The 12,224-nt window shown below is 48.3% G+C and overlaps 1 non-coding gene across 1 annotated transcript; it reads right to left on the reverse strand.

Moving 5' to 3' along the window:
• Window positions 1–9,438: 9,438 nt before the first annotated feature.
• Window positions 9,439–9,509, reverse strand: Trnas-gga (transfer RNA serine (anticodon GGA)). Its single transcript has one exon. It is a non-coding gene; the product is annotated as a tRNA-Ser (tRNA).
• Between the last annotated feature and the right edge of the window lie 2,715 nt (window positions 9,510–12,224).

The following is a 12,224-nucleotide window of genomic DNA, read 5'->3' on the forward strand; positions in this document are numbered from 1 at the left end:
TGTTACAAGAGTTCTCAACAAACAGGGATATAGGTAAATGATCACTTATGTCAGAGATTATAGCGCCTCCTTTCAAGAGAGACGTATCTTCATTTGTAACAAGAAGATCTAACAGCGCTGATGAAGTTTGCGTTATTCGAGTGGGTGTATTAATGACATTTGAGAAACCATATGAATTGATCAGGGATGGGCAGTATTTAAATACATTGTAATTAAAATACTATTTCAAATATAAATACATATATTTATATTTTGTATTGAAATACAGACTCGAAAAATGTATTTATAATTATATTTAAATACCAATTTTGGGGTATTTATTCTTGTAAATACTTTTTAAATACTCCTAAATACAGTACAAGGGGTGTTTGCTCTAACATATCCAGATATTTTATTTAAAGCGAGCGATAAAAGAGAAACCAGCGCTAGTTTTCAGCTACTTGACTAAGAAACAGGAGCTACTAGTGAAGCAGTATCTGTTTCTTACTCAAGTAGCAAAAAAGTACCACTTGCTTTCCTTTTATCGCTCGCTTTACACATAATTTCTGGACACGTTAGAGCAAACACCCTGTATACTGACTCATATCTTAAAGTCTCCTTGCTTTTGACCTTTCGGGAAGAAGGGCATGTTTGGGGCACAGTTATGCTGTGTTTGCGCTAGCATGCGCATGCGACAAACCATTTTAGATGGCAAGTTTTGCACTGTTGTTGCGGACAACGGTCGCGGCTACGCAATTACCTTGTTGTACGAAGCATCTTCGTCAAATTTAATTCAAGCATTTTTTCATCGGCACTTGTGGCGATGCTGTTCTCCTTTACAAATTTGACTGTACGGCCGAACAGAATATGCCTAAATGATGCTGTCTTCGAGAAACTTCTAACATTAAAATTGCCATGAAAATCTAACAAATAAATGCTATTGTTCGTTGCTGATTTGTCGTTATGATCATTGTTATTTCTGTAATTCCAGATGACATTTTCCTCACAGTATTTATGGTAGTAGTTACGGTATTTAAATACTGTATTTATATTTTGTATTTAGATACTCATGTTGAAAAGTATTTATGAAGAGTATTTAAATACCCCTTTCAACAAAGTATTTTGTATTTATATTTAAATATTGAAAAAATGTATTTATGCCCATCCCTGGAATTGATCATATTCTGGAAACTCAAACTCTGTCTGGTGTCGCCAAAAAGGAATCGAATCACTCAGAAAAGGAATCGATTTTTTCTCCTCTTAAATATGTCCTTGTGAATTATGCTACTCCGCCGCCCCTCTTAGCCTTCCGACCGACACAAAAGACATCGTGCGTTGCAAAAAAACAGCAATTCCTCTCTTTCACCGCACCACGTCTCCGTAACCATGATAACATCGAACCCTTATTCATACTAGAAAACAGTGTTACAATGCGCTCTCCTACGTGCGTCCACCGACGAAGACTTCGAATACGTGACGTGCCGCATGAGACTGAACAACGTCTTCGTTACTGTGACTAGTGCATATATAGTGTCCAACGCAGAAGTCACAGTGGAACAGGTAAGAGACTTGTTGAGTGGTGTTCCTCCTGTCATCGTGTGTGGCGATGTGAACGCCCATAGTGTATTGTGGGGGAGCAGGCACAGTGACGCTCGTGGCAAAATGTTTGAAACACTATTAGAAGAATTACACCTCACCTCCGTGAACGTTGGGTCACCACTTTCTTCCGCGGACCGCGTTGTCACAGCTCAATAGATGTTACGATCTGCTCCACGGACATTGCACGCCACATCGAATGGTCTACGCAGGTTGACTCCTTGGGGAGCGACCATATGCCCATTCTCGTTAGACATCGTATGCTCGGCTCTGAGAAACGACATCACCGCGTCCGTGTAGTGGAGTGTAGGCTTTATAAAACCGAATCAGCTATAGATGTCGCAGATGCAACTACAGGGGAAGAGTTTGTCACTGCTGTGAAGAAAACAGCAGACGGAGCCTCAAAGGTCGTCATAGCTCCTAGCACGCACACGCGCGTGGACGCAGAGTACGAGAGGCTACGAGCGATTCGACGCAGAGCAGAGAGGAGGTTTCGCCGAACAGGAAATCAAGTCGATTATAGGGAAGCATGTCGACTGCAGCGTGTAATACGGCGGCGCTTACAACGATTGTCTCAACTACAGTGGACATCGTTCTGTTCATCACTATCACCATTCACACCTACGACACGCCTATGGCAGATAATGCAGACACTCGGAACAGTAAACACTACGCAATCGTACCCTTTCAGGGCGCTGTCTGTTCACCTCAATACCGACGATAGGTCTATTGCAAATGAGTTTTGTAGCCTACTGGCGAAGCCATCTACCTCCTGTCTGACGCGTGCATACAAGGCATCTGTGGAAAATGCTACAAGGAGCACTGTGCTAACCGATAGCACCCTGTGTACGTCCTTCGACAATGATTTCAGTCTAACAGAGCTGGAGCCAGCTATAGGATCAAGGCGAAGCAAGTCTTCCCCAGGTCCGGATGGTATTAATACAAACACATCGCTGGCTTAGGACCCTCCGCTCTGAAGGCATTGTTAGGTATCATTAATAAGAGTTGGAACGATGGCAAGCTCCCAATTGGCTGGAAAATTTCTAAAGCGGTACCTTTGTTGAAACCAGGAAAATCTCCCAGGAATATAGCATCTTTCAGACCAATTACCTTATCAAGCTGCCTATGTAAGGTCATGGAAAAAATGATCCTAGGTCGAATAGAGTGGGTCCAACAAAGCCAGAAGATGCTTCCGGAATGTATGTCTGGTTTCTGACAGGGCAGGGCCCGTCACTTTTGTTGAACACGAACGCGCCCAAAACCGAACTACTCTGGCAGCTTTCCTTGACATTAAACACGCATATGATACGGTGAGCTACGGCCACGTGCTAGATGATCTGTACATTCGGGAGATAAGGGGTCGGGCTCTGCGGTGGATTGCTGACTATCTTCAAGGAAGATCTGTGTACATACAGACCGAGGACGGGAACAGTGATTATCACGACCTCGGTAGCGGAGTGCCGCATGGTGGGGTCCTGAGCCCTCTGCTGTTTACTGTAATCATGGCAGATTTACCGCACCGTTTACCCAAGAACGTCTACATCAGCATTTACGCTGACGATATATGTATATGGACGTCTGGGGCGCAATTGCTTGCTTTGCAACAGCGAATCCAGAATCCGTTAGATTGCACGGTATCCTTCCTCTCGGACAGAGGCATGGACGTATCTGTAGAGAAGACTGTATTTCTCCCGTTTACTGGGAAAAGAATGGAGAGTCTTCAACTGACTCGCAATGGTGTACCGATTCAGAGGGTGTCTCATCACCGCTTCTTGGGAGTCGTTATTGACGCTCGACTATCATGGTCTGCTCACATAAAACATCTTCAGGAACGGTCTGAGGCACGGGTCAACGTGCTTCGTCGTCTCTCCGGCCCCCGTTGGGGAATGTCAACGAAGTCCCTACTTACAGTACATCGGGCGTTTATTCGGCAAATGGAAGGCTTACCATCTACCTGTACTATATGGGATAAGCAACACAGCAGAGAGGACACAACAGGTCTGAAAATCTGCCTCGGGGTACCTCGAGCCACCTCCAATGTTTTGGCACTAGCAGAAGCTAGAGAACTGCCTGTAGAGGTGCTGAGAACGCAAGAAATAGTGCGCCACTATCTGCGCCTGAATCTGCGCCATGACATGCACCCCCTGGCACGGAAATTTAGATGCCGAAATTCTGATTCTACAAAGCCGTTGCTCCTTACCAGCGCAACTTGCCAAAAACACAGCCCTCAAGAGCGACTCAGCATCCCCCTTGGACTCTAGAGCTACGACGGATTTGCATCTCCGTGCCTGGAGTACACCATCCCAAGTCCACTTTGCCCACGACAGTGCTGAGACAGCATTGTCTATCTATGATGGAGCGTCACTGTAGCAGCATTGCTATTTTCACTGACAGATCGACGACGGCATCAGGCTCAGCATCTGCTTTTGTGGTTCCACTGCACAGGAAAGAGGGAATGGCACGACTGTCGCACAAAACAACTTCAACAACAGCAGAATTGGTGGCCATCCAGCTGGCAATGCAGTGCGTAGTAGCACAACAGTCACCTGCCGAGTGGGTGGTATACAGCGATTCAAAAGCCGGACTCCAAGCCATGCTTTCATTCTTGGGAAATGGCTGTATGACACCAACAGTTCGCCAAATACTCCATGAATACAACAAATGTAGAGTCGCCGGCCACAAAGTAACTCTGCAGTGGATTCCTGGACATGTGGGTATAGGAGGGAATCAAACAGCAGACGAACTAGCGGACATAGCGCACCTATCTTCAACACTACATCCGGTGACGTACTCAAAGTCAGATGTTACATCTTCATTAAGGTCATTGTCGCAGGAAATGCGCAGACAGCGATGGTTGCAATTGCAGAGTGATTCGTGCTACATCGCATAGATCCGGAGCTGAAGTTCTGTGTTCCGTCTACGTTACCGCGCTCTGTTCAGACGTTTTTACACCGGTGTCGCTTGAATGTGCCTTATGGCCGTCATTTTCTTCATAAAGTTGGAAGAGCCGACTCATCGAATTGTTCGGTTTGTGCAACGGTGGAGGATAGTGAGCATATTATAATGCACTGCACTAGGTATGCAGCTGAAAGAGCTACACTGAAAGCTACACTTGCTCGGCTAGACAGCAGGGTCTTCGATATAGTGAAGGTGTTGGGACTTTGGGCACCGAACACGATTGATGCTGCCTTGGCGGCACTTGTGAAATTTTTCTAGAGCTGTGGGATGGATACAACCTTCTAGCATCCTCTGTGCATGATCTTGGGATAATTGTGAATAGTGTTTAATTGTGGACTTCTAGTGAACATGTGGATAGTGGACTTCTGAATAGTGAATAGCGAACTTGCGAGGAGAGCACCTGAGAAGTAGTTTTTTGGGGGTGGGGGTTGGGGTGAGAATTTTTGTAAGGAGCAGAACAAGTCGGGAGACGAGTTCAATTTCTCCTTGTTTTTTTTTTTCTTACAAACAAACAAACAACAAACAGCGCTACAATGTTGTCTTCCTTGTTACGAACAGAGCATACATCGTGATGGAACAATGATAAAGAACTGCCAGCAAGATTGGAAAGTTCAGCCGGAAGATAATGCATAAAAAACTTAGATCAACAAATAATAGCAATAGAAACTAACATATCTTTTCCAAGTCATCACTAAATACAATTTGAACAACTGGCGTGTTTTCTGTTTTGGGTGCAAAAATTTTCCCGTTTTTTGTCCATACATATTTCCATCCGATTTCACGTTTGCGTGCAATCGCAGAACCAAGGAGACGTTTCATTGCTGGACATAGATGTTCGTTAACAAAAACAGGACATGTGGGAAAGATGTCCAGATCACTGGTAGTGAGCCGTTTTTTCTTCGCTTTTTCTAAAACAGTGTCTCGTTCAGTTCGACTTACAAACTGCACCATAATATTGGCTGTTTCCTTATGGTTTTTGATTGGCACTCTGTGACACACCTCGAAGTCTCCGGCGTCTATCACCTCTGTACCGATTTTAGTTACCATGCTTATGATATTTTCATTTGGGAGAGGAGGGATGCCTTTTATTTCAATATTTCGATTTCTGCTATACTGTTCACACTGTACAATCCTTGATTCATTTTCTCTAGTCTGCTTCTTCAGGTAGGCACATTCCTCCTGCAATTTCTTGTTCGCTTTCTTTAGTTCACCGTCTTCCTTTACGGGCTCATTCACAGTGATCTTGAACTCCTCAAATGACTTCTTTATGAACCCCAGACTAACGTTGACTTCACAAATTTCCCTCCTGAAGTCTCTTTCGATTCCATCCCGCAGTTCCTTTAGCTCATTTCTCAAATCTTGCTTAAAATCCGCAAGTAGTTTAGAGACCTCTTCTGTCACAGACATCATTACACATACACACACGGTGGCAGTGCTGGCAGCAATAAGAACAAAAAAAGGAGTAAGAGCCTGCTACGAACCTGCAAGAGTTCAAGAAGAGGAATCAGTCGTGATGCGCAGGCTGCCAGCACTGCCAAGTGACTGCGGTCGAGCTGCAGTGGTTTCTTAAACTGGTTTCGAGCGATGACGTATAATCCTGAATGCAATGTTGTGCGAGACGATAACGCTGTTCTCGCTGCGTACTCTCAGATAGGTAGGACTGGACGTTGACGAATAAGCTTCTGTTCGATGCTGTGCACGACGATAACAATGCTTTCTGCAAGAGTTCAAGAAGAGCAGTCAGTCGCAGTATGTGCAGAAACTTAAAAAAGCCTTTGGGGCTCGAGGAACGAACCGAGGTAGTTGGAAGTGTAATGAAATAAACCAGCTTGCCGCAAACAGGTTCATTCCCCATTTCCGACTACCTGGCGTCGTGCCTCAAATCATAAAACCACAATGGTCTTCTGGGCGGGTGGCACACCAGGTCGGGCCCCACGTTGGGCGCCAGTTTGTGCTGAAACTTAAAAAAGTCTTTGGTGCTCGAGGCACGAAGCGACGTAGTTGGAAATGTAGCGAAATAAACCTGCCGTCTTGGTAAGCTGGGGCGTTGTCTTCTCTTGGTCTGGGTGATACGTGTGGGTCGGTGGGTAGAACCCAGTTGACACGGAAGATTTCCCACACATTTCTAACTTTCATGGTGTGCAAGTCGATAACAAAGCTAGATCTCTTCATCTTGGGGTCAGGCACTTTCTGTTGCTTATTTTTCATGGGACCCCGTATGGGGCTACAAAAGTATGACCGCTCGTCTGGATGCCGGTTCAGATAATGTTTGTTTTTGCGTGCCAATGCGATCAGTTTACACCTCCCCTCGTGCCGGTGGCTGTCACCTGCTGTACCCCTCATCTTCCTCAACATCCTCCCGGGCCGCCAGTGACACGATGTCTGCTTCCAGACGGTGCACAAGTTGTACTGGGCGGACGATTGACGATTCAATGGCTTGCCTTCAATCGCAGGCGAGCCTTGTGCCTTTACATCTTCGAATCAGTCGTATCGCCCAACTACGTCGCCAGAGCATCCGGGTTACACCCCTCTCCTTCATCACAGCAACGTCACCCGGCTTCAGCTGCGAAGCTTGAGCGCTTCGAAGCTGCAGAAGGTACTCTTTTCGCCATCTTGAGCCGAACTGCAGGCGCATCTGCTCCAACATTCCGAAGTACCGCCGAAGCTCCGGCGCATTATGTGGTGCAGCGACCTTCAACGTGTCGCCCGATTAAGAAGTCAGAGGGTGTTAGGGGATCAAGATCGCACACTTCTGAGGAGACATACGTTAATGCCCGGCAGTTGATGATGGATATCAAAAAGACCGATATTATATCTTCTTTTGTTCCATATAAACTCGCCGAACTAGGAGTGGTTAGGATTGTTCTGCAGATGTTGTGCTCTGCAAGACTGTTGAGCGTATTATTAATCGGCGACTTCTTTCCCATATGGAATCCCGTGGCATTCTCGGTGCCCACCAGATAGGCTTTCGCCCTCATTGCTCGATATGGCTCGCCCATACGAACACTGAGAGCTAGATTCGCCTTGCACGGGAGATGAGACGCCTTTCGGCACTTGTTACCCTGGACATTGCCAAAGCTTACGACAGTGTCATACATGCTCTGCTCGTGCAGAGGCTTCTAGACACCGCCACTCCTCCGTATCTGCCCGCTTGGATTGCGAACTTTCTCTCGGGTCGCACCTTTTTCTCTTCGGACGGCCGATTTGTCTCCTCAGCGTAACCCCCAGAGTAGAGGCGTCCCCCAGGGCTTGGTTCTGTCCCCCATTCTGTTTAACATTCTCATGAGCTCTCTCCCTTCTGACCCTGAAGTCCTCACCATAACGTATGCCGACGACATTGCGTTTTTCGCTTCGGCATCATCGTTGCCAGAGTTGTATGCGAAGCTGCAAGCCTATAGGAACACCTTGTCCACGTGGTTAGATTGTGTCCATCTGTCGCTCAATGTGGCTAAGTCGGCTATCCTCGTCTTCCCGCTGGCTACGGCCGTCTCTATCGATCTAAGGGTGGGGCTCCAGTCTGTCCGTCAGTTGCGCCAGCTAAAATACCTGGGTGTGTGGTACGATGACGCCCTGTGCTGGTCCCATCACATCGACTACTTGAGCGTCAAGGCGTCAAAAGCTCTCAGCATACTTCATCGCTGCTGTAGCCCTCGCATTGGTATGCGCAGGACTGCTCTGCTATATATTTATAAAGTGTACATCCGGCCTATATTAGAGTTCGGCTGTGTTCTGTTTTCTTCTCTTCCTGACTGGCGCTTGAGTAAGCTATACCTCTTAGAGAGGCGGGCCCTACGGCTCTGCTTAGGTCTCCCCAAATATACGGCAAACGACGCGTTCCTCTCTGAAGCTCGTCTGCCTCCACTGAAAGAACGCTTTCAGTTTCTTACTATCTGTTGCTACCTCTCACAAAGACAACACACGGTTGCGTTGGGGAATAATGGGTCGATGAGAGACTGTCAGTAAACAACGAGATTTGGCCGAGGCAGACCACACTTAGGGACGACACAAACATGTAAGCCTCATACGCCCGGAAATCAATGAATGCAACCACAGGGGTGACACAAACCCGCCATTGTTGTAACTGCCCTCAAGCGGGTGCTTTTGGCAGAACTGCCATCTTGTCCTGGTCGCACGTCATAGAAAACGTCATTTTCAGGTCATGTGACTTTGTTTATATGTCGTTTTGCCGCTTACCGACATATTTTCGTCGTCATAACACCAAGAGATTATCGCATTTTGCTAGCGTAAACTATGCGGTGCTTCTTCCGCAACATGGTAGCCCATTTCTCCTTAGTTTAAGTACATGGCATCGGCTCGGTAGATCTTAACGCGCAGTCGTCATCACATCTTTGGAAGTCAACAATACGAGGCTTTGTGTGCAAAACTGCGCGTTTTACTGCAAGATTATCGGATAAAAATAATTACCGTGATCGAAAAACATCCAAAACGTCGTCCAGAAACAACAACCGCATTGTTTACAAACGGTTTGGCCGCCGATCACGGGCGCCGCCATCTTTAAGGTCACGTGCGCCTTGACGTTTGCTGTAACGTGCGACCAGGGGGCTTAATCGCTTCATCGTCGTTACGGTCGTTACAAGCTAACGAGTGGCGGGAAATTCAAAAAGGCGGGCGGGAAATTTAAAAAGGTGGGCACGTGATAAAACACGTGCACGGCGCTCTTCGTGCGATACGTGAAGCCCGTGGTACACGTCACGCGCAATGTGTCACGTGCCCACCTTTTTAAATTTCCCGCCACTCGTTAGCTTGTAACGACCGTAACGACGATGAAGCGATTAAGCCCCCAGGACCTGTCCAGGATGCATTGCGTTCGCCCGGCACGCTTTCGTCTACAGAGGAATACATTGGATGCCACCAATGTGAATGCAACAACTCAGGGAGAAGAGGCGCTAACGCCAGGAATCGAACCTGGGTCTTCTGATTTCCGGTCAGATATGCTACCACTACACCACACCAGCACGCCGTTTCCCATTAGTCATTGAGTGCCTCAAGTACGGGGGGGACGGACAACCAACCACGCTATTCCCATTCTCTCTTACATCTTTCTCACTCACTCTCTCATTCATACACGGCCAGGGCGATCTGTAAACGACGTAAACAACGAGATTTGGCCGGGGCAGACCACACTTAGGGACGACACATACATGTAAGCCTCATACGCCCGGAAATCAATGAATGCAACAACTAAGGGAAAAGAGGCGCTGACGCCAGGAATCGAACCTGGGTCTTCTGTTGTGTCGTCCCTAAGTGTGGTCTGCCTCGGCCAAATCTCGTTGTTTACGTCGTTTACAGATCGCCCTGGCCCTGTATGAATGAAAGAGTGAGTGAGAAAGATGTAAGAGAGAATGGGAATAGCGTGGTTGGTTGTCCGTCCCCCCCGTACTTGAGGCACTCAATGACTCATGCGTACTTGATCCTCGCCGGGATGCCCCCTTTTTTCAGGTCGTTGAGATATTTCATGCGGATTCCAAGAGTCTTCCACCGATCACTCTACAGAGGACATTGACGGCCCACCTAAGTCGCTACGCGCAGTACTTGATCGTTGCAACGGACGCGTCGGTTTCTGAGGGGCGCGCTGGAGCTGGCTTGTTTTCCCCACAACTTGGTTCCCAGTTTCCTGTTCGACTTCCTGACTTTACCCCATCCTTTGACAGCGAGTTCTTAGCTATGGCCATTGCCCTTAGGAGGGTTCCTCCTGCCTTCGAAAGGGTTCTCTTGCTGTCGGACTCCCTCTCCGTCACTTCAGCTTTGGCGTCTCCCTCAGGTTTCCTGCCGTCCTCAGAGTCATTGTTGTCCATTTTGGTACATCCTGCCCCGCATTACACTCGCGACGTCATCATTACGTGGATTCTTGGCCACTGTGGACTCAACCTTAACGAAACCGCTGACGCCGTCGCTAAAATGTCCCTCTCCGGGGAGATACTTCCTCTCCTCCCAATACTTGGGCGTACTTATGTTGCGAGGTATAGACGGCTCACAAGTCTGTCTCGAGCTGCCCCCTCCCTCCCACGACCGCCCTATGAACATCTCTTCTTTTCGTAGAACCCTAACGTCTGCAGCTCCAGGCAGACAGAAGTCCGGGTGACGAGGGCTCGATGCCTGGCGCTACCGCTAAATGTTTACCTTCACCGTGCTGGACGGTCTTTGTCACCTGTTTGCTCCCATCGTGGCCAGGATGAAACAACTGAACACTTTTTGCTAATCTGTTCTCATTTTGGCCAATTACGCCAGAGGTATACGTGGACCCCTTTGCGTTTGTTAGGAGCCCCACTCTCATTGGCTTCAGTGCTGTCTCTTGGAGCATCCCACACTGCGCTATGTCATAGGTCTGTGGTAGCGGGTCTTGTATCGTACATCGTGCTCTCCAGTCGCTTCTAGGCACTTCCTTCCTACTCTCATACACTTTCACGAACAAGCACATTCCTACATTCATACTTTTGCCCATGCATATAGTCGTCATACGCATATTCCTACATACATGCATACCCACTTGTTCTTGCATTAGTCGTCATACGTCATATATATGTCATAAGTCCGTGCGTCTGACACTCCCCACCACTACCACACAGACATAGTTTGTCCCTTTTGTCCTGGCCAATCTCCCTTAGTCGCTCACGGCCATCTTCTCATTGGTAGAAGAGGAAGAAGAAAAAGTAGGATCGAAACTGAGGCACAGGAGGGTTAGTTTTACAGACCACAACAAGCTTGAGGTAATCCTCAATCGCCACATTGACCGCTTTCCTGAACACCTGGTGGTAGCAACTGACGCGTCCGTCTCTGGTCAGCGCGCCGGCGTGGGCCTCGTTTTCCCCCGTCTTGATGGTCACTTCCCCATCCGCCTCCCTGATTACATCCCAGTCTTTGAGAGCGAATTCCTCGCTATTGTTCTGGCTCTTAGGATGGTCCCTGCCCGCTATTGCAAGACGCTGCTCCTATCAGACTCCCTATCAGTCATCTCATCTCTGGCGAACCCGTCTAGCCCACTGCTGCAATTGCTTGCCTCCCTCACTCCGCCCCACATCTCCGAAGTCGTGCTAACGTGGATCCCCGGACACAAGGGCCTCACGCTCAATGAAGCAGCCGACAGCCTGGCGAAGATCTCCCTTACTGGGCCCATCATCGATACCTTGCCACCGCTTCCCCAAATCATTAAATCCAGATACCGGAGATTCTTGGAGCTTTCAGCGTGCCGCTCACTTCCCCCCAGATACGACCACCTGTCATCTCCATGGCAGCCCGACTGCTGCTCCTCGCGCCTCATAGAGGTACTCTTAACGCGCGCCCGGTGCCTTGCCCTCCCCCTAAACTTCTACCTGCATCGGGCCGGCGTCCACGATTCGCCATTGTGCCCACACTGTGGACAGGACGAAACAGTGGAACACTTCTTCCTCCACTGTCGCCTCTACGATCGACTTCGCCAGAACTATCTGGTTCGCCCTCTGAAAATGCAAGGCGCCCCCCTCTGCCTAGGCTCTCTTCTATCGTTCGGGTCTTCGCATGCTGGGAGGTGGAACTGGACGGTAGCATCTAGTGTGGCTGCCTTCATGACTCTTAGCCAGCGCTTTTGAGCAGCGAACGTATCTTCGCCTTTTCTCTTGCGCTTAACTTCACGGCTATCCTCCGCGAGTCCCACACCTATCGTTATTCCGACAAGCCTCAACCCCCTCCTCCTC

Source organism: Ornithodoros turicata, chromosome 3 (genome assembly GCF_037126465.1).
Source record: "Ornithodoros turicata isolate Travis chromosome 3, ASM3712646v1, whole genome shotgun sequence".
NCBI lineage: Eukaryota > Metazoa > Arthropoda > Arachnida > Ixodida > Argasidae > Ornithodoros > Ornithodoros turicata.